Source organism: Ascaphus truei, chromosome 16, assembly GCF_040206685.1.
Source record: "Ascaphus truei isolate aAscTru1 chromosome 16, aAscTru1.hap1, whole genome shotgun sequence".
NCBI lineage: Eukaryota > Metazoa > Chordata > Amphibia > Anura > Ascaphidae > Ascaphus > Ascaphus truei.
Window position 1 is genome coordinate 14,726,519 of NC_134498.1, and position 27,187 is coordinate 14,753,705.

Sequence of the window (27,187 nt, forward strand, 5' to 3'; positions counted from 1 at the left end):
AAGTTAATATAAAAGTAATTATTTATAATGTGTGCTGACACACGTGTACATTATTGTGTGATGAGCAGTGACACGCATACAGAACACTTTCTGTACGTGCATGCAAAGTATGCAGGCATCTCCTTGGAATGCATAGTGCAGTATGTGTTTCACATACAGTACTCTAAGAACAAGTGGTTTTACAACAAACCATTGTGACAACATTATAGTGAATTATAGCGTTTAAAAATCTTCTCATGTTGTAACAGATTTTTCTTCTCCTTTAAAACTTTTCAACTTTTTTTCTTTCTTTTTTAAAGCAGCAGTCCAAGCTGTGTTTTTTTTCTCTTCAATATGAGCATCAATACAATACACATAATGAGAAGTAGTTAAGTTGCCGATTGATCCAAATTCCTGTGATCGATGGGCGAAGATTCAGCTCGGGGGTTCACTAAATGGCTGTCAATGCTGCCGTAGAGGACCAAAGATGCAAAGTTTTGTGGGGAAGATCATGTTAACCAGGCAGTCACTAATTACAATTGGTGCACTGCTTGAAAAAGGCAGGGCTCTAAAGGGGTGTGCAGGAGCCCGTTTCAGAAGAGAAAGGGGATGTGACTTTGTAAATGGTTGCTAAAGAAATTAAAAATGCTTGAGGTATAGTATTATAATCTATTAAAAATATAATTTATTTTTAAAGCATGTGACAATGAATAATTCTACATTCTTACTTCAGATCTTGCACTGCTTGGGAAGTGGGTTAAAACGTGCTATAGAAATCCAAAGATGCTTTAAAACACAAAAACTAAACAAAAAAAACTATCCACTATTATCTAATACTACAGAACTAATGTACCAAAGATCATTACACATTTCTGTGTGCAAACCCATATTAATATTAACATATTATTTCCACTGTAAAGCCTGTGGTAACCATGTGGGATGTCACACCTCGTGGGATGTCACACCTCGTGGGATGTCACACCTCGCTCCTATATGGTAACAGTAAATCTTGCTGTAGATTATTTCTAAAATCATCTCTACGGTATATTAAAATGAAAAGCTGCAACAATATAAATTACAGTACTTTGCACCTAAATGATCAAAATAAAGGTAGTTTTGCCTTCAATGTATAATCTATTACATACAGTACGTATTTAGCATTTGCCAAAAAACCTGAAACAAAATATAAATCATAAAAAATTGAATGCTAAGAGTGGTGAACTGTTTTTTGTTTTTAACTTAAAATCACTTCTTCTTCCCAAGAAGATAGAGTTGATAACTTACCTACAAAGGACCTATTTAATTCCAGTGACAGATTTGATTTATTGTGTATGGACCATAATAAATTATACAACAAGGAATAAATACTAAACATGCAGATTTAGTTACATTTTAGTTAGACTTTTCACCGGAAGAACAGAGAATACGTTAATCTAATATACATATGCGAAGGCACAGAGCTGCAGGACAACATAAAGTCCACAAATGTAACAGTGTGTCAGGATTGGTGTAATAAAGGGCTTGAATGTAAAACCTCGCTGGATTATCCATACCAAGTTGAAAGAACACAGATTAAACAGAAACAAAGAAGATATTAAGCAAATGGTAAAAAAAAAGTAGAGTTAAATAAAATTGGTCGTGTACAGTATAAGCCGGAGCTTACGTTCCAAGAACTGCAAGAAAAACTGTTGCACAAAATTGGAAATTCATATAAAAAGAACCTCTACTAGAACATATGGATTTTTTAAAGTACTAAGTTACAGACTCGCCTGGATAAAAGAGAAGGTCAAACAGAAACTTTACAGTATTTGTTGAAACTACTGTAAAAGGTATCACTATATCAGGTATCAGCTACTCCAGTCACATCCATTAAAGTCCCACTTTCTAGTTATACTTTGGATTTTGAAGTCACCGGTACTGGCATCGTACCAATTTAAAAATATACTTTCTCACAAAGAATACAGAATCCAAATGATCATCTATATATAAAGGATACAGGAAACCTATTTAGTTGCATTTTTAAACGTACGGTATGGAAAAAACGTGACCTTCATTAAATACTTTACATGATGAGAAGGTGACATGGTTTGTATCCCATGCCAGACTCTGCTATTCTTGCTGCAATGAGGTACTTTATTAAACTTCACAAGATTGGTTGCGAACTAAATGGAATGGGTTACAACATGGACTGATATCTAACAGAATGTCATATTCATTGCTTGTGGAAGATTATAATGACAAATTGGAAGATTACGTTGGGCAAAGGGAAGTCAATTGAAGACATTATTTGACTAGACCAGTGTAAAGAGTTCTGTGCAATTTTCTTGTCAGAGACCTACCCGGCAGGGAAAAGGACCTGCAAGTTAGGCCAGACGGAAATCATGAACAACTTCCTGTGTTGGTTGCCTTCATGGGTCCTCCTGCATCACTGGCCGAGAGGATGATGGAAATAAAACTGGGGTGAGATAGGATGTTGAGAGTAAAAACCAGGGGAGGGAGCTGTGTGTGTGAGTCAAAACAGGAAGGGGGGAAGGGGTGTTTGAGGGTGTGAGAAAAAAAAAGGAGAGGGTTGGTGTTCTGCAGAATTTCACAATATAATTATAGGGTTTCATAGCCCAAAAAATAGTTGGAAACCACCGATAATGGGAAAAAGATCAAGAAAACTTGATTGAATATTCTGAATTTGGAAGACAAATGGACCATTGGAAAGGTATTTCAACCTTCACATCTATCTATAATTTCTCAAAGGAAGGTAGACCAAAAAAAGTGTCTGTTTTGGGCTGGAACTGTGGTCCACAGCATTTACTAGATGACTGGAATCAGTCAACTACAGATTGTAATACTAATTCCAGTAAGCAAACAAAGACAGCAATGGATGCACTTCAGAAGGGAAATCCTTCTATTAAAATGTCGCAAATACTGTTGATTGAGATGAAAAACATCAGACGTTGGACTTAAAAGTCCTGTGTTACAACAAGTAATAATACTGATCATGATTCAAGAGTGGGAAAAACAAACATTAGTGGACATTGGTGCAACTCTTATTAATGAATGTGACCTGGCAACAAATTAAACCTATGCAAGATACAATTCATGCATGGAAAGGAGAACTTTTGTAGTTAGCAAAGGGGACCCATATAAAACCTTAGGGCAAACATTCTATTACATACCGGTACTGTGCAGGATATGACCGGTAGACATGTGTGAATTTTTGGGGGGCGGATTTGGATCCGCAGCGGATCGTTCGGTTCCCTTGTTTCGTGGATTTCGGTGGATCAATCTCCAAAAGGTCGATTTTGTGTTTTGCGGAATTTATTCTTATTATTGCCAATATACTCAGTGGATTCCGCAACCCGCTGACTAATTTGTAGAATCTAATCTGCGGATTCAGCAATCCATCAATGGATTGAATCCAATGGCAGTTTTTGATGAATCCACGCAGATTTAAACTGACCAAATCCGTTTGCGTATTTTACAACGCAAAATGGATTTTGGGGGGAAAATGCGAGAAAATCTGGGAAATGGTTTTGAGTGGATTCATCTACCTCTAATGACCAGGAGTATTTAAACAAACATAGTAAAGGCAGAAGAACTAACTTCCAATTTAGTATTAGGATTGTCTTTTTTGTCACCAGAAATGCAATTTGATTTTCATAAACATAAGTATATGTTTAGAGACTGATGCACTCTCCAAATGCAGGAATCTCCTGAGGAAGCAAATCTCGCGAAACGCATAGTGTTGGAGTTTCACTGGTGACAGCCGAGGATCTGGGCAGCACGAGCAGTGTTTCTCCCCCCCTCCATGCAGTCAAAACCGTAAATTGTGAACTGAAAGTGATCACAGGAAATGATGTAACGGGACCAACGGGCTTGGAGGTGAGCAGTGGATGTCGAGCGGATGGTGAGACTGCAGCTTTCCAGGTCCACAGGACATCATATACCCCAATGCCAGTATATATCTGAGCTGATGTAAGTGTTGATTTGGAAGTTTATGTGGTAAAATATTGCTTTAACTATCTACGCCATTGCTGTGTTCTTTTCCTTCACTCTAGCACATCACTGAATCACCCACTACATTACCAAGATCATCAGGATTGCCACTGATTTGGATTTTGCCTCAAATACCCCCCAACATTGTGAGTAGGACCATTGAAGGGTATTTTTCTTGTGTACACTATTGCAGTGACGTTACTACTCAATATAGTTTTCTTATTATTTTTGTACAGTCCCCCGCTCCTCTTGCTTTTGGAGAGTATGTGGTGGAGAAGACTTTGGAACAGTCTTACAAGGGAGTACCTCGTTTAAATGTAATACAGTACATTATTGCACTTTTTTGGTCACTTGTTTTTTGCACATTTTATTCATGTGCACTATCACTGTGAGCGTTTTGAATGCCACCTATTGTTTTGTTGTTACAGACTGATGCAGCCCAGTATGATTCACACAGCGTGAGTCCCATTCAGAAGTAGGGACCCCTGCTGTGTTAATCCTAATGGGCCATTCCCCCTGCTCTGCACTGTGCCATGAAATCTCGACTTGTGGTCTGCGTTTCACCAGGACATGTGTTGAGCAGGTTAGAGATACATGATGCTGCATCTGTATACAGTAAGTATATGTTTATAAACAGTGTTCGACAAACCTATACATTTGCTCGCCCCGGGCGAGTGGATTTAACCCCCGGACGAGTAAATATTGGCCCAAGCAGCACACGTTTGGTACTAGGTGGCGAGTAGATTTTTTTGTGTGGCGAGTAGATTTTTTGGTGATTTGTCAACCACTGTTTATAAACATAGGTATATACTGTAAGTATTTAAAGTATGATCATTTTTATTTTGCAGAGATTTCATGTTGAAAAGGGGAATGAAATTAACACCTTGTGGATAAAAGTGGGCATAAACTGAAAAAATACCTACTGTAATAAAAATATATAATTTTCCACTTACATTAAACATTGGAGCATTTGGGTTTATACACTACAAGCACACATCAGTAGTTTTTTGCAAAGGGCATCCTTACGGTTCCATGGCACCTTGGTTGGAAAACACTAATGTAGTGTAATACTAGGAACATATTGAAACATATGTAGCACAAACTGCTCCATAGTGATCAGATACTCCTTGCTTGCCCAAACGTCAAGCTACTATATATCAGTCACAAAAAAGGTAGAAATGTTTGTGTCATAACAGTAGTGCAGGTTTGTTAGACACTTCCCACTGCAGCCAGAGGAAGGATATGTCGTCCTCGGAAAACGCCCCAGTGCCACCGTTGTCTGGCCCTCCCCCAGAGCACCCTTGAGATGCGGATGGGTGTGAATCGTCCTCTACCTGTGTATTCATCGCTAAACGCTACATTTGAATACATTGTTACAATACACTTAATATATACAATGTACAGAGCCAATAACACACATTCAGCCTGTGTGTTCATTGTTTAGTAAAATATTTGAATAAACCATAGAGCAGTTTTTCCTTGCCGGGGTTCCATGAGAGGGTCAAAAGGGTGCCACGGGATTTCCCCGATCTCCCAGTGTAGGACTGTTGCTAAGGTGCTGGGCAGTTTCCTTTACCTTGATTGCCTACTGCTGGATAATGCAGCCAATCTGGAGGAGGTGGCAGGAGCCTGCAGCATGTGGCCAAGCAGGGGAGGAAGCAGCATGGATCAGAGAGAAGTGAGGCTGTGTGTGTGTCTGTCCTGTGTGTATTTGTCCTGTTTGTGTGTGTTTTTGTTCTGTCCTGTTGGTGTGAGTGTGTGTTTTCTGTGACTCTTTGTCTGTCTGCTGTGACTCTGGCCTCTCTGTCACCCTATCCTGTTGTAGGGGTGCCTCAGCAACTGAGCAATGTGGTTAGGGCTTCCCGAGAGAAAAAAGGGCTCTGTAGTCAATACACCCTTTACGTTTTTTATGTGCAGTCAAGCAGTTCCTTTTTTTAGGACACTTCAAAATAAAACTGTTTCAAGCCTAAAAATTCATTGTCCCATTGACATCCTTCTTGTTATCCTTTTTCTGTCTATAACTACTGGTAACGCATATTAAAGATGGTTTAGGTAGTTGTTAAATGTTACAAAACTCAGACATTCATACCAGTATTTATTTAAAGCCTTCATTAGTTCATCTTTGTTAGAAGGCTTCACAAACTTGCACACATGGTGCTTTTAAAGCACGTCAGACTAATTTGATGGGGGTTCAAATCATGGGATCTATAAGAATAGAGACAAATACAGTTATTGTCATTCTTGACAAAGAATCATTGACATGTGATATTCTTTATCATAGAGTGATATATTAATAGTAATACATAACATTATATCACCTGTGAGCACATTCACATGTCTTAGACAGGTCTGCAACCCTGCCTTTCAAACATTTTCACCTCACATACAGTGCTCCCACTGCAGCAAGGGATTCTGGGAAATGACATGCAAATGAGCACACAATGTGATACCTTTTGCCTGTAATATCCATTCACATGGAGCCCATTTAAGCTGATGCATCGCTGTTCACACAGCTTTTAAACATAGCATGGGACTGGCAAAGCAAATACAAACCACTCACAGACATGTTTCAACCTTGCTGGGTATCATCAGTGAGAGGTTGGTTTATGTGGTTTATTGTGTGCTTGTTTGCATGTCATTTCCCAGAATCCCTTGCTGTAGTGGGAGCACTGTATGCAAGGTGATAATGGTTGAAAGGCAGGGTTGCAAACCTGTCTAAGACATATGAATGTGCTCACAAGTGATATTCTTTATTGGCTATATGCTAATGGTAAAGTCCATCAGTGGTAGATAGTAGATAGTAGAATCCGGTAAGGGGGTCTCTGGGAAGCTCTCAATAGGATCAACCAAGTCCTATAGAAACCTAGGGAAAGAAGAGCATGCGCACGCCCCATGGCATAATAATGTACATTTATTGATGGGGAATTTGGACAAGGGAGGGGGGGAGGAATAGCACTCACAAGGATAGGTTAAAAATAGGTAATTGTGAATATAATATCACCACCAGCCGGATATCTTCACACATCTCCGCAGTCAGAGTAACACTGCATGGGTTCACAGAACACCACGGTCAGCTGGAGGGCTGGGAAACACGTGGAAATGTCCTCAAGGCATCTGTTTGGAGCCTCAGTGTAGTCTCCTAGATGGTAAACCGAAAATCTGCTCTGCGTGTGCTTCCGGCTCAAACACACGCTGCGTGATGACGTAATGTCATGCGCACAGTGACGCTCCCTGACGCGTTTAGTCGCACACGGGCGACGTGTATAAATGTACGTTATTATGCCATGGGGCGTGTGCTCTCTCTTCTCATATATATATATATTTAATATATATATTTATATACATATATATATATACATAGAAGAAAAGAGAGAGCACACGCCCCTTGGCATAATAACGTACATTTATACACGTCGCCCATGTGCGACTAAACGCGTCAGGGAGCGTCACTGCGCGCATATATATATATATATATATTTATATATATATATATATATATAATTTGAAAACAAGTAGAACAAAAGTGTCCCAAAAATAGCACTCAGGTATACTCAACTATAAACATGCAACATTTTTTAAGAACGTCACATAAATTTACATATAAGTAAAATAGTCCCTGATGCCACCCTATACAAATATAAATAGGGAAATACCCCTATCAAATAATGAAATTCTAGACCAGATAACAAAAGAACAGCAGAGCCTCACATAAGTAAACTAATTGGAAAAGAGGGTTTAGCATAAACCCTCTCTCCAATGAGGCCGGCCGGTCTCGCATACAATTCTAACAGTGCAAAAAAAGAACATAACACAGGTATAAATCATATACTTGCAATAACAAAAATATAAAACACAATCCACACAACCAAAAAAATAAATAACCTAAATTGTAAAGTCCACCTCACTCCCTGAAGTCCCTATCAGAAGTGCAGAACATCAATAAACTAGACAGATGTAACTGGGACTAAGAATAAACAGGGAGGTGATACCAGAATGAAAAATTATTTAAAAGTTGTTGAGTACTTGATGTAAATATACTGCAGTATTTTGATGCTGCTATAGGTCAAAATCAAAGTCCCAATATATGCCAATAAGATGTTGAAAAGTACATTAATGAAATGTCCTAGTGTATAAATAAACCTGTATCCAAATTTGCACTTGTGAGCTCAGCAATGGGTGACGATGAGGCATCAGGTAGTACACACACAACCTCTACGATCGTTTCGCCCCTTGGCTTTGTCCAGGGGCTTAAAAACTGTGCCAGAATAATATATTTAAAGCAACACAGCTGTGACATTAACCAATCGAAATGTGATGCGCAGTGGATCTGCGCATGCGTAAAGTTGCTCAATTCCTTCCAGATTCCGCTCAGCTGTGCAGAACACTGCCGTGCATCCTGTTAGGGGAGCTTGAAGGTACGCCCCTCAGTGCTACATCTGCCCATGCGTACTGATGATAAACAGACAGCCTTCTGTTTGTTTACATTGCTCCACTCCATGCGGTCATGATACGGCCCCTAATGACGTCACACAGTCAGCACACTTGAGCAGAATCCGCTGAGTTTGTGAGGCTGAGAACTTCTAATCATCGTTATCATAATCATATCATAATTAGAATTATTTAATCGATTTGTTGACTAGTGGTTTTATTTATTTGATTTGTTGGCTAGTGGTTTTATTTCTTGAATTGGTTGGATAGGTATTTATTTAATCCTTATGTTTTGAAATAACATAATTTTTATTATTTTGCAGTTTTGGTGAAAGGTAATTTTGATTCATGTGACTATTAGTGGCTTACCATGCCCATATTATATGGATATGATATACCACTGTGCCAAATAATTAGTAGAGGGTGGGTATAGTGGGTCCGGGGTGGGTGGTTAGGCCTCCCGGGTATGTAGCGATGGACAGGGGTTAACTCCTTAATTACTATATTGTTATTAATCGCTAAGGTGATAAAGGGACTAGGGGCCATTAGATTGTACTTTTTCATGTACTCTTGCTGGCTACAGAGGACATGGACCTGCAGTATGCTAATGAGGATGCCCTTCATGATGGCAGGGGTAAGTAGAAAGTTTTGTATTTACTTTATTTATGCTGGCTGGCTAATGTTTGATTTTATAATGGGTAAATTAGCTATTATCCATATCTGGATAATAGTTATTTTGCCCATAAATGTACTGTATGTGTTGTGGGTGTTGCTGGGGGTAGAGGAGGTGGGTAGTAGGGTTGTTGCGTTTATTTTTGTTTCTTGGGGGTAGAGGGATTGGGTGAAGGGGGTAGTAGTCCCGATGATGGATGTTTAGTCCTTGCGGGATTTGCGGGTGGAGTCAACCCCTTCACTACCTTAGCGGTATTAACCGCTAAGGTAATGAAGGGGTTAACTCCACCCGCAACCCGCCAGCTGCAAAACGTGGCGATTCATGCGTTTATCACCCACTTATCGAGGCTTACTGAATAGCAGTAGGCATTTTTGACTGAAAAGGCCTCGATAAGTGGCTTATCAAGGCTTATAGATTAGGCCCCTTAGAGTCATCCCAATTACTGAATTTATCTATACCTTCGAAGTGGCTTAGGACTAGCGTGGAAAAGGCAGACAGAGGGATGCACACAGACATTGCTTACACAGAGAGACTGCTTTCCCCAGAGAAGGTGAGAGAGAGACTTTTCCCCAACCAGGAGAAGACTGGTTGGTTTGACTACCTGTTCCAGAACCTGCAGAGAGACAGGGCAAGAGGCTGTGGGTACTGCCCAGAAGGGTGTGACTGGGAGCTGTAGGACCCTGCAGCCATGAACAAAGTGAGCCAAGGGGAATCAAGCTGCCCAGAAGGATGTGCCTGGGACAAGGCTTGGACTCTTTCCCCCTTATCCCAGTCAGGAGGAACTAGGAGTCAGCAGGTAAAATGACTTGCATATGACTGTTTTGATACTGTTGTTGGTAAGGACCTTAGCCCTCCAGCCGGTAGTAAGGGACTAACAATGGTATTAGTTAGTGCTCTAAGAGGAGTTAGGCATTTTGTTTGATTGCTGTTTTGTTGTATCCCCTGTAAATAAAACCTTGTTCAACAAAATATAGAGTGTCCTGCCTTGAATATGGGAAAAAAGACCCCACAACGTGATGGTGGAATCACTATATATTTCTATAGAAAAAAAGATGTAGCACTGTTTTAATGCAAAATAGGTGTATTAGATATAAAAAGCACACATAGACAAACCCAATGTTTCAGACCTCAAAGAGTGTCCTTCCTCAGGGACACTGACAAACAATGAATGAGATCAACATATATAGCCCAGAAACTCACTGCAAACACAGCCTAAATCACTTAAATAATCAAATTCCTTGAAAAACTAGCCTCACCAGCAGTCGCTGACGTCATCCTGGAGGCACAGTCCTCAAGTCCAATCAGACGATCTCCCTCACCTGACGCGCATGCGTGGAGGCAATTATAACTCAAAGTGTTAGTCACAGCGTTGCCTAAGCAACCAGCACCAGTCGCAAACTAATACGAGCGCATGCTCATTTCACTCTGGTCCCAGACTATTGCGCATGTGCAAAAAGCAACCCACAGCGCGTCTATGGCTACCATATGTGTTATACTGGCACATTATTTGTATTACAATCACACTGTCACCTCCCATGTCACGCCAGACATAAGGTTAATATAGAGACATCACTGCAATGGCCAACGCCAACAGTTCACAGGGAATACTGTAACGATTTTCGTCTCAAACAGGAATCGACCCGCAGTGCTGAGGTAGGAAGGTGAAAGAACCGACCTGAGCCGAGGGACAAGTCCTGATAGAGAAGTGAGTTATAAGCTGAAGGTCAGGGCTGGAAGCAGAGTGGTGTAGTCGGTGTGGATGCAGAGGTCGAGGCAGGCTGAAAACTAGGATATGTAGAATCCTCCCGAAGGGGGTGTTAGCGCTGCACAGCCGAAATGAAGGACTTGCTGGAGACTGATGATAGGATTATAGAAAAACTTTATTGCACATAGTGCAAGCAGATCCTCTTGACGCGTTTCTGCCTAGTTGGCCTTTGGGCCTATGGGCCAACTAGGCAGAAACGCGTCAAGAGGATCTGCTTGCACTATGTGCAATAAAGTTTTTCTATAATCCTATCATCAGTCTCCAGCAAGTCCTTCATTTCGGCTGTGCAGCGCTAACACCCCCTTCGGGAGGATTCTACGTGCTCCACAGATTGCAGCTAGCACGCCGATTCGCTGACATAGTTGACATTCAGCTGCTCCTGTTCCCTGTCCGGAAGTCTCGTCGCGGCCGCCGGTCACGTGACCGCCCACCGCGAGCAAGCGGGTGAGGGTTGGCGGTGAAGACATCATACATCCACCGTGGCGGTGAGGCGCTACACTTATTCATTAAGTGCAACCACAGCAGTTCCTGTTTTGGATCGGGGAGTCTCGCCGCGGCCGCCGGTCACGTGACCACCCACCGCTAGTCAGCGGGTAGAGGGTAGGCGGCAGGTATGCAGCTCATTATCCATGGCGGTGGAGTTCCACAATTTTATTCGACTTACTACGCGCAATGACAGGTCGGTCAAACAGGAGCAGCCTCATCATTTAAAGAAGATTCAACTAAAGGTACTGCATCGTTTACCCCATTAACCTTTGAATTCACAATAGGTCTCCTTATCTCAACTATTTGGTGCTTATGGTAAGCCTGTTGCTGGAGGAGACATTACACAAGGTTATATTCATTAATGTGGGGTTATAACAGAGTACCATATTCATTGATTTCATGTATACAGGACTTTGTTTTTTCTGAGCGTCTGAGGGGTTAATCTGTGATTCACCCGTGGTTTACATCTGAAAACTAGGATAGCCAAGGTACATGAGCCGGGTCTGGTAACAAGGAAGACAATAGGTAAGCGCAATGCTTGTACTCAGCATGGACTTGAGCTTTGCTCAGCAACTTTCTGCATACAGGGCTGTACTTTTAAAGGAAGATGCCAGGAGCAGAAATGGACGATTCTGCCACAGAGGGCGAGCAAGAGCAAAATCCCGGACCAGACTCTGAAAACCCGGCACAGATTTTGCCAAACCACATAAATACACAATAAAAATCACCCAAATAGTGAGATACATAAAAGTGAAGAAATAACACCAGGAACAACATACCAGAATTCAAGACAGAAGGGGAATAATAAAACAATGGTAAACAAACAGCAAGGTTACTGTACATCCAGAGACAAATCAGACAAAAGTATGAGTAAGCATGTGAGAACAATATATACATCATCAAAAATCAGCAGTCAGTACCCATATTCCTTGGCACAAAAGTGCCCAAAGTACTTACAGTATATATACAGAATCTGGACTAGATGGTACTATCCAAGGAAACAGCCAAGTTTAAAATCCTCATTAAGTCCCTTAGGCGTCATGATATTAAGTTCAAAGATTTTTATGGCCTCTAGTTGTAGCAGGAGCTTATTTCTTCCCCGCCACGGAGCGATGCAGTCGCTTGCAGTATGGTCATACAACGTAATGTAGCCAGCCTATGTTTACATTTCCTAAAGTGTCTGACTACTGGTTGGAATTTGTATTCATCAACACCACCCGTATCAAGTAGGGCTTTCCTAATAACCGATCGATGCATACTGATCCGCTCTTTTAGCATTCTGGTCGTTTTGTCAATATAGTACATCCATATAAAGATTAGCGTACGATGGGGCCATATTGGACCCCAGCACTGTCCCATTAACTGTAGATAGATCTTCTTTTCAAATGTAAAAAAGTTTTTGTTCAACACAATCTCCATCAGCAGTAAGAGAAATTCAGCTGGCGGACCATTATTTTCACTGTATCTGCTAAATTGATTCCTGATTGCCTCAATACCCACCGCATGATTGATATTGGTGTAGAGTCTAGAGATGCCCATAGTGACCAATGTCAGATCCCCCACATCATCGGTTATATTACCAAGTTTTGTGATAAAGTCCTTAGTGTCCCTCACATGTGATGTCATCCGAGTTCCAATAGGTTGGAGATGAAAATCTATGAATTGTGACAAAGGATGACACAATGACCCCCTCCCTGAGATAATTGGTCTTCCTGGGGGTGAAACGGAAATTGTGCATTTTGGGCATCGTATATAGGACTGGCATTACCGGATAAGCTTGTATAAGAAATGTGCTTGTTTCTTCCATGATCCAACCATTATTGATACCAAGTTGTATGGCCGAGTTAATCTCCCATTTGTAGATGAATGTGGGATCCCCTGCAAGTAATTGGTAATGCTCAACATCCGCCAGTTAATGCAGAACTTCTTCCCTGTATTGGGCATATTCCATGGCAACAATGCCGCCACCACCTTTATCAGCGGCCCTGATAACTATCTCCTTGTTGTCTTGGAGTGACTTTAGGGCATCATACTCATCACGTGAGAAATTCCTGTAGCTGGTCCGGTGTTGGCTCATTTGGGTCTTCGTATCACCTTCCACCAGATTAATAATTGTGGCGATATTATGATTATTTACCAGTGGGTCAAATGTACTCGCTTTTTAAAATTCAGCTAGCATCATTCCTCACTCCTCCTTGCCTGTGCAAGGTTCTGTGTACCTTGTTCTCTGCTGGAAGCCATGTCCTGCTAGCATTGTACTTTGCCTATTGCTGACGTCCTCAGAATTGTGACCCCTACTCTCCTGCCTTCTCCAGCCCTGACTCCGGGACAGTGACCACAATTATCCTGCCTTATCCTGCCCTGACCTCGGATCCACAACTTACTATTCTATTCTTCAACATTCGGATCTCAGGTTCGGATCGGGCTCTACTCTCCACCTCTGCCTAGTGGGTCTGTCTCCTGGACAGTACACAGTGACGTATGCGATCGTAACAAATACAATGCCTTTGCTGCTGAATATTTTTAATCTCTGCAGCAGATCGTTAATCATTTTCTGATCTGATACCATCAACCAGACAAATAGTTTTACTGTGCATAAACCAAAAAATGGGCAGATAATAGTGAGAACAAAGGCAGAACCGTAATAAGCTTATGACAGGAAGGAAAATGTTCTGTATACTGTAGTGTACTACTTGGTTCTGATCTTCTGGACACCCTAAGAACCTTTGTATTCCCTTGAACATGATACCTAATGCAATTGAGTGTCACCTGGATCCCACATGCCACAGCCACCATTGAATTCGTGAGGTTATAAATCCATTGTTGTACATCTGCATTATTATCAGGCTTTTTTCTGTTTCTTTTTTGATCATTGTTACCATTACAAATATACTGTCCAGTGTTTAGTGATTTTTCATAATGTACATTATACAATTATCAGTGTACTGGAGCAGCAAGAGTCTTACGTTTGACTCTTGTAATAATAGACATCCATGAACAAGTTCAGATGATCTTACAATCACACCTTTAAAGTTTGATGTTTGCCCCAGCCAATGAGAAGTGACCAATTTGTAACACCTTTTCAAAATATTCTTAATCACTAGCACTGGTATGAATACATCAGCTGTATATAAAGGTGCCAAAAAGTTGGCGTGGCATACAACCAAATAGAAAAGGCTGCTATAGATCAGAACTTTTCTAGTGCATCACTCTTCTTGATCTACTTGTGGATAAGTCTTGCTTCTACAAGATGCAATAACCTTCTTAAGGCTGAACCAGTTACAGCACTTCAGACCCTAAGGCTTTGGTCCCGCTGCGTCCGGCGGCGCGTGCGGCACTTACCATCTGATGGTATCCTCCCGAGCAGGTCCCAGTCCCTCCTCCCTGCACGGCTCACTAAACGCTGTGACGCATCAGCTGCCAGGGGATGCAAGAGAATTGTAATCCCAAGCGGCGACGTGTCACGTGGTGTGGCTGTGAGCCAATAAGGAGAAGAGGAGGGCTTCAGAGAGGAGGAGGAAGGGAGGCTTCGGGAAGGCTTCGGGGAGTGGGGAAAGCAGCTGCAGCACCAAGGGAGCCCCCCTGCTCCCTCCCACAGACTCTCTCCTCAGGGAGGCAGGCAGCGGGGAGGCGGGGGAGGGAACCCCTGATACACAGTGTGATGGCCCCGCCCACCGACGTCATTGCTGCACCCACCTGACCCGTTTTGACCACACCCCCCGCTCCAGCTCCCGCTCCCTACAGACCGCAGATAGCGGTCAATTGCCTCTCCACGCGCCACCTGTCTGCAGTGCGATGCGCGTGGTCTGAGGAAGCGGGCCTTAGCCTAAGAAGGCACAGGATCCCTAATGACAATGTTAGATGACCTGTTAACCCAAAAAGCGATCAATGAACAGTTCATTCTGCAAAAGTTAAAACGGTGAAATAGAAAAACAAGCGCAAATAATATCACTAATAAATCAAAGGTAACACAGATGATATACTATCCTTAATGAGTGCAGCTCCTGATGTAGAATTCAAACCAAATTCAATCAGCAAACGAAGGAGAAACAGGTGCGCAAATCACATCAGGACATGGAAAAGAAAGTGAAAACACAAAATAGTGCAATATTGTCTACTCCAACAAATAGCTTCAATGCTGGAAGTGCTATAAAATTTGCACTCACGTGTTTAACGTGAAATGAAAGTGTTGTGGTTATTCAAAGTTACCAACTTATGTCTCCAGACAGGTACTCCAGATCCATATAGAGGGGGGGGGAAATCCATATACAAAAATGGGAAAGCAAAAAATAGTATAGTACTGTTTTTAATGTTAAAAACACAAAGTATTCCACTAACATAAGTGCCTTTGTTTGAGAGCATTCAGACCACCCTGGGTCATATGGTCAGACAAAATATTCACAGCAGCAGCATCCGCTCCACGGCCGTTACAGCAGGTACTGGGCTGATTAAAGTTGTCCTCCACTCTGGATGTCATCAACAAGGGCTCCTTAGTAATTACTGATTCACCCAACACGCGTTTCCACTGCAAAGTCTTCATCAAGGGCTTATCTAACTTTCTTCTCTGTTTCCTTCCCTTAAATAACTTCCCGCATTAATTTTCAAAATTTGCGGAGCGTCATGACGTCATCACGTCACGCGACGCATCACGTGATGCATCGTCATGCAACTATTTGCATATTCATGTATCAATGCTCTACCAAGCCCTGAAGTATAATGGCCAATCTATGTCCTATTTTTAGCATACTAGTCCACCATCTTGTGGTTGGACTCGAAGAGGCGCCACATGACGTCATCACGTCACGTTTCTCACGCGACACGTGACGCGTCATCACGTGACCTTCAATACCTCAAAACTTTATAGAGTATGAACACCAGTAATACTAGCAACTCCCAGGTACAGGCCAGTATGGAATTAACAACATCATACAATAGGATAGAATAACGAAACGTCATGAGTGACGTCATTGCGCATGATAGCATAGCGCATTACATTATATATTTAAGCATTTAAGCATAAATACTCTAAAGTAAGTGGCTTTTACTTCCCATTATACAACATAAATATTATAAGATACATATATAGATGGCTATCAATGTTGCAAACATTATGCCATACACTATAATCACAGTATTATACAATAAAAAATACATGGCAAATAACAACATAATGGGCATATTTTATATAAAATTATTATAAAATATTAATCATTCATATCTCAGCACCAGTGCATGTCAAATAATGGACTTGCACTAATGTTAGATAGAAATGATTGCAAATAATAATTAACCCTTTCTACATTTTAACTGTTACTGGGTCCAAGACATGATATATCTAAAAATAAAAAATATATTGATTAGATACAGAAAACAGACATAAAAAGCAAACATAAAAAAAGTCAAAAGTATATGACACATTTCCCAGGAATTTAGAGAGTAAAGGTACATTCTAAATATTAGGTCAAGAACGCATTTATGTCAAATTCGACATTTAAACCTCTTTGTAACGTTCTCAACCTATGAGTCCAAAAGGATTCTCTCCGTGATAAAGACTGATTTCTATTGCCACCCCTCCAGTGGGCTAATGTTTGTTCAATCCCCATGTATTTAAGTCCGGAGGGGTCTGAATGGTGGCACTTTTTAAAATGTAGAGACACATTGTGCGTTTCTAGCCCAATGCTAATATTGCGTATGTGCTCTAATATTCTCACCCGTAAAGGGCGGATAGTTCTTCCTACATACTGATAATTGCAGGGACAAGTCAAAAGAAACACTACATATGTGCTTTTACAGTTAATAAATCCCTTCATTTTTATAATTTCATTTGTATTAGTAGAAATAAAAGTATCCGTTTTATTAACCCCAAATCTACAGGCCTTGCATTTATCACAATTAAAAAAAACATTTTGTCTTCCAGGTAACCATGTTGGATTATCATTACATAAGTCTTTTCTTAAGGCACTTGGAGCTATATTATCTTTCAAGTTCCTTGCTTTTGTAAAGACCACTTGCGGATGTTCTGGGAGGTAGTCTTTCAAAATAGCATCTTGTTTTAAAACGTGCCAATGTTTACGGATTATATTCTGGATTTTACCTGATTCTCTATTAAATTGTGTAATAAAAGGTAAAAAATTATTACTTAGTTGTTTCATTTTTGAAGTGCCTAGTAGACTTACTCTATCCTGATTTAAAGCTTTATTCTTTGCTTCTTGTATTATCGTTGGATCATAATTTTTTTCTTTGAATCTATCCTCCAAATTTTTTGCTTGATCCTGAAAGGTGACAACCTCTGTGCAGTTTCGTCTTATTCTTTGAAGCTGTCCAAAGGGGACACCTCTCAGCCAGTTCTTATGATGGCAACGTGAATCAAGAATAAAGCTATTACAGTCTATATTCTTGAAATGGGTCTTTGTTTTAATACTCTGATCTTCTATATATACCAATAAATGTCAAAAAGGAATAGACAATGAACTATGTGTCTCTGTGAACACTAAATTGTAGTTATTCACATTAAGATGAGCTAAGAATTCAAACAAAGTTAAAACGGGGCAGACTTTGGGACCAATGTGGAAGAGACAGAAGCAAGTGAAAACCATAATCAACCATCACATGAAAACTGGTCATGAAGCAAGTATGTACAGCTGATTTAATGTTATCATACTGGGTTTAATAAAGAAAAGTCTTAACATTAAACAACATAAACCTTGCTAAATGTCCCTTTTCTGTATTTGTTAAACTTTCAGATGCAAAACAAGATCCACGGAGATCATGAAATAACTCACCCCAAAGGATCTTGGACCCATCACACTGCCCAAAGAACCTAGTTCACCCCACCTCAGACCAAGCTTACTCCACCTTACATAAAGCACAATCCCTATTGCACGCAAGTCACCCACCTTGGACCCAACTCACCCAATTCAGACCCTTCTAACCACACCTTTAACTTTTCACTTCTCACCCAGCCTCAGACCAAGCGTGCCCCACTTCAGACCTACATCACGTTATATTGGATCCAGCTTACCCCCCATAAGACCCAGAAAACTCCACTTAAAACCTAGCACACCCCATCTCAGACCCTGCGCACCTTACTTCAGACTCGTGCACCCCACCTAGAACCAAGCTCTAGTCTAAATTTTACTGGTGCCTTGTGCAGTGAGCATGGCATTATCAAGTGGTTTTATGTTCGACAATTGTGATGATGATGCACCTTGCACATGTGGACAGGTGGAGAAAAAACACGGACCTCATGTTAGAAAGTATGGACCATACCTATTCTCTTGGTAGAATAGTGTGAGAGAAAATTGCAGCTAGAAGAAGCATCCTCTGCCCCTCATGGACCTGAAAGCAATTTCCAGATGCTGGAAAGCCCCTACAGAACATCCTGCTCATTCAGCGATGATGACATTGTTCCTGTGACCCCATATCCTCCTGAGACTGACCTGCAAAAAAGTGTCATCCTGGAGCTACTGTATTACCTGTGCCACTTTTCCAAAGCACACTTGGGGTAACTGAACCATGGAGGTGCAGATGTATTCCTGTCACTGGGAATCATCTCCCCGATATTCCTCTGTACATACTGTATACTACATACTACAGTACTGAGGGAACCCTTGGAAAATATGATGCACGCTACTGGGGGCCACCTCATAGATTTACCCAGTTGATTTCTCAGCATAATCTGCCTTTCGAGTTTTATGCTGAGTGGAACAGAAAGTGAAGTCTGATGGCTGCCGTGGTAAGAATGCAAAACCAAACAACTTGAAGGTGGCCATTTTAGATGCTCTTGGCAAACAGTACAAATATATACAGTATCTCTGCATAATTGAAGAGCTTTTAAAGACATAATTTATATCTATAAATATTGCAGCATCTGAGGATTGTGGGCAGTAGTAATCATTAACTAATTGAAAATTATAACACTATGTAAAATTTAAGCAATCACTTTCTTTTTTTTTTTAACTGGTGATACTCTGTTGTGAAGAACTAAAGTTGTTTGGGTGCGCAGCTCAGTAACTAATGTTGGTTTCTGTAGATGGAATCCGGAATCCATTTTGTCTGTTAGGATCCATTTTGACTTGTGAGATGTGTTTTATAAGGAAATTATGGAATCTGCTGATGTTGAAAAGATTAGAACAAGTGCATTTGTTTATAGAACATTTTGGGTACAAAATGCATCCCATCAAGGTTATAGGCTTGTGCCCAGACTTTTTGATACGTAATTTCCAAGGATTGAAAATGTGTAATTATCTTATTTTCTCTTATTATTGCTTCCTAATAACAAAGCAATATATCGATTATTTGGAAGCTTGGAAATAGTTATATGAGCAGATTGGTCATGCCGTGAAGTGAAGTGGCAGCAGGCTTATAACCTCTTGGCCAAAGGGTTTAACGAAATGACCCTTTTTCCTGAGCAGATAAACACTGAAGTATTGTACTATATGTTGTGTCATTTTGTGTGTTGCGTTAGTCTTTCTGTTTTTGTTTGTATTTCTTGCCACGCTCTGTAGCACTGCTATTTGACATGGATATATATGCTGTATATATGATGTGAGTGTGGGTTTTGGGGTGCTGGAGCTTGATGGGTTATGCAGCTGTTGTTACTTGGAGGTGTGGCCCCTCCTCCCCAGGGTTTAAAGCTCGCGCCGCCCCACTTTCCAAATAGCAGTTTTTATCACGTTCCTGTGTATCACAGACCCAGTATGGTCTTTCTCCCTCCAGCAGAATAGAGAGGTACATGAGAATTGTGCCAGGTAGTGTTAAGACCTGCATAGTGGTCATGCCATGAAGTGGCTGCAGGCTTATAACCTTTTGGCCAAAGGGTTTAACTAAATGAGCCTTACTCATGAGCAGATAAGCACTGAAGTATTGTACTATGTTGTGTCATTTTGTATGTTGCGCTGGCCTTTCTGTTTTTGTTTAGTCATTTGAGCTGTTTGTGAGTAGGTGCGTCAGAACTAACGATACCATCAGAGGCAACACATGCCATATGTTCTCATAGTTTGGATGCCTATTTTTGACGGTAACCAGTATATCTGAAGCTTACTTGTTTATTATTTTGCCTCTAGAAGAATAAAGTAGAAACTGCTAAGAAATCTCTGGCATTGTTTTTCTACTGAAATGATACACAAGGAACTTTCTTCCACTCCATCACCTTCCTATATTTATTTTCAGTTTCATGCAGTGCTGTACTGATTGTTTTCATCCACATTCTCCAGTTAAATACCTTATTTGTGTCCCAAACACAACCAGTGGCAGAACATCAGTACTTTATCATTTACAAGCATTAAATGTTAATCTGCCTTTCGTGTATGTTTTAGCATTATAGCTCTTATGCGCTTACACAATAATTCAGTGTAACGCATAAATAGTTACATAGTAGATGAGGTTGAAAAAAGACACATGTCCATCAAGTTCAACCTATGCTAAATTTAGACAACAGATACTTTATCCTTTATCTATACTATTTAATCCAGAGGAAGGCAACCAAAAAAAACCATATATCTCAAAAGGGGAAAAATAAAACAAATCTATTGTATCTGCCGTCACAGTCTCCATGGGTAATGAATTACACATGTTAACTGCCCTTAATGTAAAGAACCCTTTCCTTTGTTGCTGGTGAAATCTCCTTTCGTCCAACCTCAAGGGATGGCCCGAGTCCTTCATACTGCTCGTGGGAGGAACAGTTCCCCTGAAAGCTCCTTGTATTGTCCCCGAATATATTTGTATATACTTATTATATCCCCTCGTAGACACCTCATTTCTAATGTAAATAAATCTAATTTAGCTAGCCTCTCCTCATAAGTTAGATTGTCCATCACCTTTATTAATTTGGTGGCTCTTCTCTGCACTTTCTCTAGATAGTTCCATAATGTATTTTCTTAGGATTGGTGCCCAAAATTGTACTCCATATTCAAGGTGAGGTCTTACTAATGCTTTGTAAAGGGGCATAATTATGTTTACTTCCCTTCCATCCATTGCCCATTTGATGCAAGATAATATATTGTTTGCCTTTGCAGCTAATGCATGACTTTGGGCACTACAAGCACTCCTAAATCCTTCTCCATCAAGGATTCCCCCAATTTATCCCCATTTAATATGTAATTCGCCTTTTTATTCTTGCATCCCAAATGCATAACCTTACATTTATCTGTATTAAACCTCATCTGCAATTTACCTGCCCACGTTTCCAGTCTCTCCAAGTCCTTCTGAAGAGAAATTACATCCTGCTCTGATTCTATTACCTTACACAATTTACTATCATCAGCAAAGATGGAGACTTTGCTCTCGATGCCAACCATAATGTCATTAATAAACAAGTTAAAAAGCAGGGGTCCCAGTACGATCCCTGAGGTTCATCCCAACCTTAAAAAGGTTCCATTTATGACAACCCTCTGTTGTCTGTCCTTTAACCAGTTTTCAATCCAGGTGCATATAATATTACGGAGTCCAATTTTCTTTATTTTGTACACCAACCTCTAGTGTGAAACCGTATCAAAAGCCTTTGCAAAATCTAAGTAGACCACATCAACTGCATTACCCTGGTCTAAATCCTACTTACCTCCTCAAAGAAACAAATACTGTTAGTTTGGCATGATCTATCCTTCATAAATTCATGCTGACTATTACAAATAATTTTGTTTTCCATTAGGTATTCCTGAATATTATCCCTTATTAAACTTTCAAGTAGTTTCCCCACTATTGAAGTCAGGCTTACAGGTCTGTAATTCCCCGGTTGTGATCTAGCTCCCTTTTTAAATATAGGCACCACATCTGCTTTACGCCAATCTTGTGGTTCAGAGCCTGTGGAAAAGGAGTCATTGAATATTAAATATAATGGTTTAGCTATTACTGAGCTTAACTCCTTGAGAACTCTTGGATGTATGCCATCGGGGCCAGGTGCCTTATTTACTTACATTTTTTCAAGTCGCTTAGGAACTTCTTCCTCAGTTAACCAATTGTTCATTAATATGGAGGTTGTGGCTTCCTCCTGCGGCACTACTATTGAACTTGATTCTTACCTGGTAAACACAGAGGTAAAGAATTTGTTTAATACCTCTGTTTATTCCTTATCTCCAATAATCTGCCTACCCATCTCACACTGAAAGGGTCCTATATTTACTTTTTTCATTTTTTTTGTTAATAAGGTACTTAAAGAACATTTATGGATTGACCTTACTTTCTATTGCAATCCTTTTTTCATTATCATTTTTGCTAATTTGATTGCCCTTCTGCAATTTTTGTTACATTCCTTATAATTCTGAAACGATGTCTCCGTCCCTTCTGACTTAAAGAATCTAAACGCCTTCATCTTCTTGTCCATTTCCTCCCCTACCTGTTTATTTAGCCACATTGGTTTTGACTTATTTCTTTTATACTTTTTACCAAAGGGTATACACTGATAAGTGTGTTTTTCTAACAATGTTTTAAAGGCTGCTCGTTTATCTTCTACATTTTTCCCTGCAAAAACATCATCCCAATGTTTTACTTGTATATTAGACCTCATTTTATTAATGTGTTCCATTGAACAGGCATATAGCACGCATGCACCGTGGTGTAACTATAGGTTAACATAGTCTTTAATTAACACATGTATTTGTTGATTATCTTACAGGTGAAACTTCAGAAGAGACAGCTAGGGCCAGTTGGTAGAAAATTAGATTTTTTTTAATGTTATTATTTTTATACGCATATACAGTTATAAATATTGTTATAACACATTCACCGAACCAGTGCACTTAATTTTGCTTATCCAATCCTTATTTACCACATCCCTACTCATGTCACTTGAACTGTACAGTATGTTTCTGTGCTTTACTTTAATAAATATGTTGTACATTAATAAAAAAATACTGTGTCTGGTGTCTATAGTTTTCTAGCATTGAAAGAATGTATGGGAAGAAAAGGTTGTTATCTGTGTATTTAAAAACAACTTGCGCTTTTCTTATACAGTACTATACAGAACATGCATTACTGTAGAAATAGTATCAGAATACATTGAATTTAGCTTTCCTACACACTAGCATCACCTATTATAAATTCAAAGAACTACGGAAGACACAAGACCCCGCTGGGCACCCGTAGTTCAGTTGCGGTCTTTGTGCCACAGCTTGTAATTAAGTGCCAAGCTACAGTATTTCACTTTTGATTCACAGTTATGGGAACAGCAATTCTGGCTATATTTGCATATTATCCAGAAACACACATTCAGAAAAAAAAATCAGTGCCTCTAAATATAAAAAAGGAAATGTATTACAAACATATATACTGTAACTATAAAAAAAAAATCACATTACAAACAAGTTACAATCTGCCAATGGCCATTGGGAGCTATCACATGGCACAATAGTGTAGGATATAGAACTTTTACCTAAAGTCCCATTAGTAGGACACTCATAGTGAACAGTAGAACATGTATCTCCTCAGTACGCAGATTACGGAGGACTGCAATATCTCAGAGGTCACTTATTGTTACTATCATTACTGGCCAGGTAACACATTTTTAAATGCAAGTTGTGACACCCTCATAATTATCCTCCAGCATTGTCCCCACATCCTTTAGCCCAAGGGAGCAGTTTTAGATCACTCTAGCTATATGAAGTCAATCAATCTGCGCTCATGCTTCCTAAAAATTGTGAACTTGAAGTAGATCCACTCTCCTCTTTTGCTGCTGCTGTAACGTGAAGGCACCCCTCCTTCACCAAGATCTGCTGCGGAAGAACTCCAACGATGGATAACCATGCAAAGAAAGGCACAGAAGTGCACCAAGGGTCAAGATTTATGTATTAGACATAAAAAACAAATGCAAGTAGTAACTTACATGTAAAGTAAAATTAATCCAGTAGAAAAGAGTGCAGGGACATCTGACACAGGTTGATGTTGGACACAGGCGTAGACGCCGAGGCTCACGGATCAGTCCCGCGTGCTGGCACCAACTGGCTCGGCAATACTCAGATGGTACTTCCGGGTTGCGTCCTCTCGCAATACCCGTAGAGAGTAGTCCACGCAATCGCCGTGTCTCTACAGCTACAGCACTACTTTTTCGGAGTTAGCCAGACTAATGTAAATTTCTATCTGCACCCTGCTGCCGCCGTCTGCCTTGCGCCGGCTCCCCCGCGCGCCTCCAACAGCCGAGGCTATCCAGACACCAACCGCCAAAAACGTCAAATTCGTATATCTTGACCCTTGGTGCGCTTCTGTGCCTTTCTTTGCATCTCTCTAGCTATATGTCTAGTATAGTGACTGTCACAGTAACTTATGACAAGATATAATGAACACCAAATATCTGGGTTGAACTGAACGAGGCTAAGATATAATAAAATATATTTACTCCTTAAAAAAGGTGAACACAGCAATATAGTACAATTAACAGGCAAGAATGTAACCCTTACTTAGGGCTGGGGGATGGAGAAGTATCAGATAGCAATTCTCCAGCAATCCGGTGACATTCCAGGTGGAATCAGAAGCACAACTAAAAACTGTAGGGTTGACACAGTTTATATACCTGTGTAACCCTATTCATAACATTGAATACAGACTATTGGTGACAATTAGCTGTATCCAATCCCTAACGTGGAAACACAGATTAACCCATGCCCCTCAGCTAATTAGCCCATGTGTACTGGGACTCTATGGTTAGCCCCATAATTAAATCAGGGTCTTCCCATTAAAGCTGCAGACCAAGCAATATCCTACATGTGTTTTTTTCCCCAATATATCAGTTCGTTACTATGAGAAAATACTTGTAGCATTTAAAAAAAAACCAAAAAAAAAACTCTGAATGACATTTTTAATGTATTATAATGTAACAAGCATTTTTTGTTTCTATAGCAAGCATGACAAAGTCACATCCCCTTCCTCTTCTGAAATAGGAGTTGGCACACCCCTTTTTGAGCCCTGCCCTCTCTAGCAGTGCATGGTTTCATACAAGAGGTTAGTGTACAAAATAAAGAAAATTGGACTCAGTAATAATATATGCACCTGGATTGAAAACTGGTTAAAGAACAGACAACGGAGGGTTGTCATAAATTGAACTTTTTCAGGTTGGGCTAAAGTCGTGAATGGAGTACCTCAGGGATCGATACTGGGACCCCTGCTTTTTAACTTGTTTATTAATGACCTTGAGGTTGGGATCGAGAGCAAAGTCTCCATCTTTGCTGATGATACTAAATTGTGTAAGGTAATAGAATCAGAGCAGGATGTACTTTCTCTTCAGAAGGACTTGGAGAGACTGGAAAAGTGGGCAGGTAAATGGCAGATGAGGTTTAATACAGATAAATGTAAAGTTATGCATTTGGGATACAAGAATAAAAAGGCGACTTACAAATTAAATGGAGATATATTGGGGGAATCCTTGATGGAGAAGGATTTAGGAGTGCTTGTAGACAGCAGGCTTAGCGATATTGCCCAATGTCATGCAGTAGCTGCAAAGGCAAACACGATCTTATCTTGCATCAAACGGGCAATGGATGGAAGGGAAGTAAACATAATTATGCCCCTTTACAAAGCATTAGTAAGACCACACCTTGAATATGGAGTACAATTTTGGGCACCAATCCTAAGAAAAGACATTATGGAACTAGAGAGAGTGCAGAGAAGAGCCACTAAATTAATAAAGGGGATGGACAATCTAACTTATGAGGAGAGGCTAGCTAAATTAGATTTATTTACATTAGAAAAGAGGCGTCTAAGACGGGAAATGATAACTATATACAAATATATTCGGGGACAATACAAGGAGCTTTCAAAATAACTATTCATCCCATGGGCAGTACAAAGGACTCGGGGCCAACTCTTAAGGTTGGACGAAAGGAAATTTCAGCAACAACAAAGGAAAGGGTTACACTGGCGACACACTTTATTCGAGCTTGGCTAGTCCCACGAATTCGGGTATACCCGGGTGTATTGAGGTTTGTGACTGTTTTCTGCCCGAGTACATTGAGTTATTTTTCAGGCAGGGATTGAAGCATTTTATTCCCGCTGGCTGCAATACTGCACAATATATATATATACACTGCATTACAATTCATGAATTTATGCCATCTGGTAGACACGCGAAGCATTGCAGCCTATTAAATCCTAATCATCCTCATTTAACAGATCAGCCGCCCATCAGCCAGGCATGAACCCAGGCTGGGAAGGCAAATGCAACGGGGCTTGTCAGAGGTGAGGAGCGGCGCATTCCAGGTATCTGCCAGGTACATACCGGGTATTTGCTCGAATAAAGTGTGTCGGTGCAGTATTTACAGTAAGGGCAGTTAAAATGTGGAATTCATTACCCATGGAGACTGTGATGGCAGATACAATATATTTGTTCAAAAAAAGGTTGGACATCTTTTTAGATGGGAAAGGTATACAGGGATATACCAAATAAGTATACATGGGAAGGATGTTGATCCAAGGATTAATACGATTTGCCAATTCTTGGAGTCAGGAAGAAATTAATTTTTCCCCTTAATGGGGTTTTTTGTTGGCCTTCCTCTGGATAAATAAGTATAGATATAGGATAAAAAGTATCTGTTGTCTAAATTTAGCATAGGTTGAACTTGATGGACCTACGTCTTTTTTCAACTTCATCTACTATGTAACTATATATATATATATATATATATATATACAAAAAAAAAGGACTGCAACACTCATTGAAGAAGTGGTAAAGCTCTAATAGCTTGATAAAGGACCAGGAGGTCCGAACGTTGCTCTATTTTTTACGTTTTCCTGTTTTTGATACAATAAAACCTCTACCACTTCTTCAGTGAGTGCTGCAGTCCTGTTTTTGTTAGTATCTATTTTGGAGCTGGATAGTGGGCCTGTCTGCTTAAGTTAAGTATGTTTTTGATTTTCTCTGCACATGATTTTCACACTGAGTG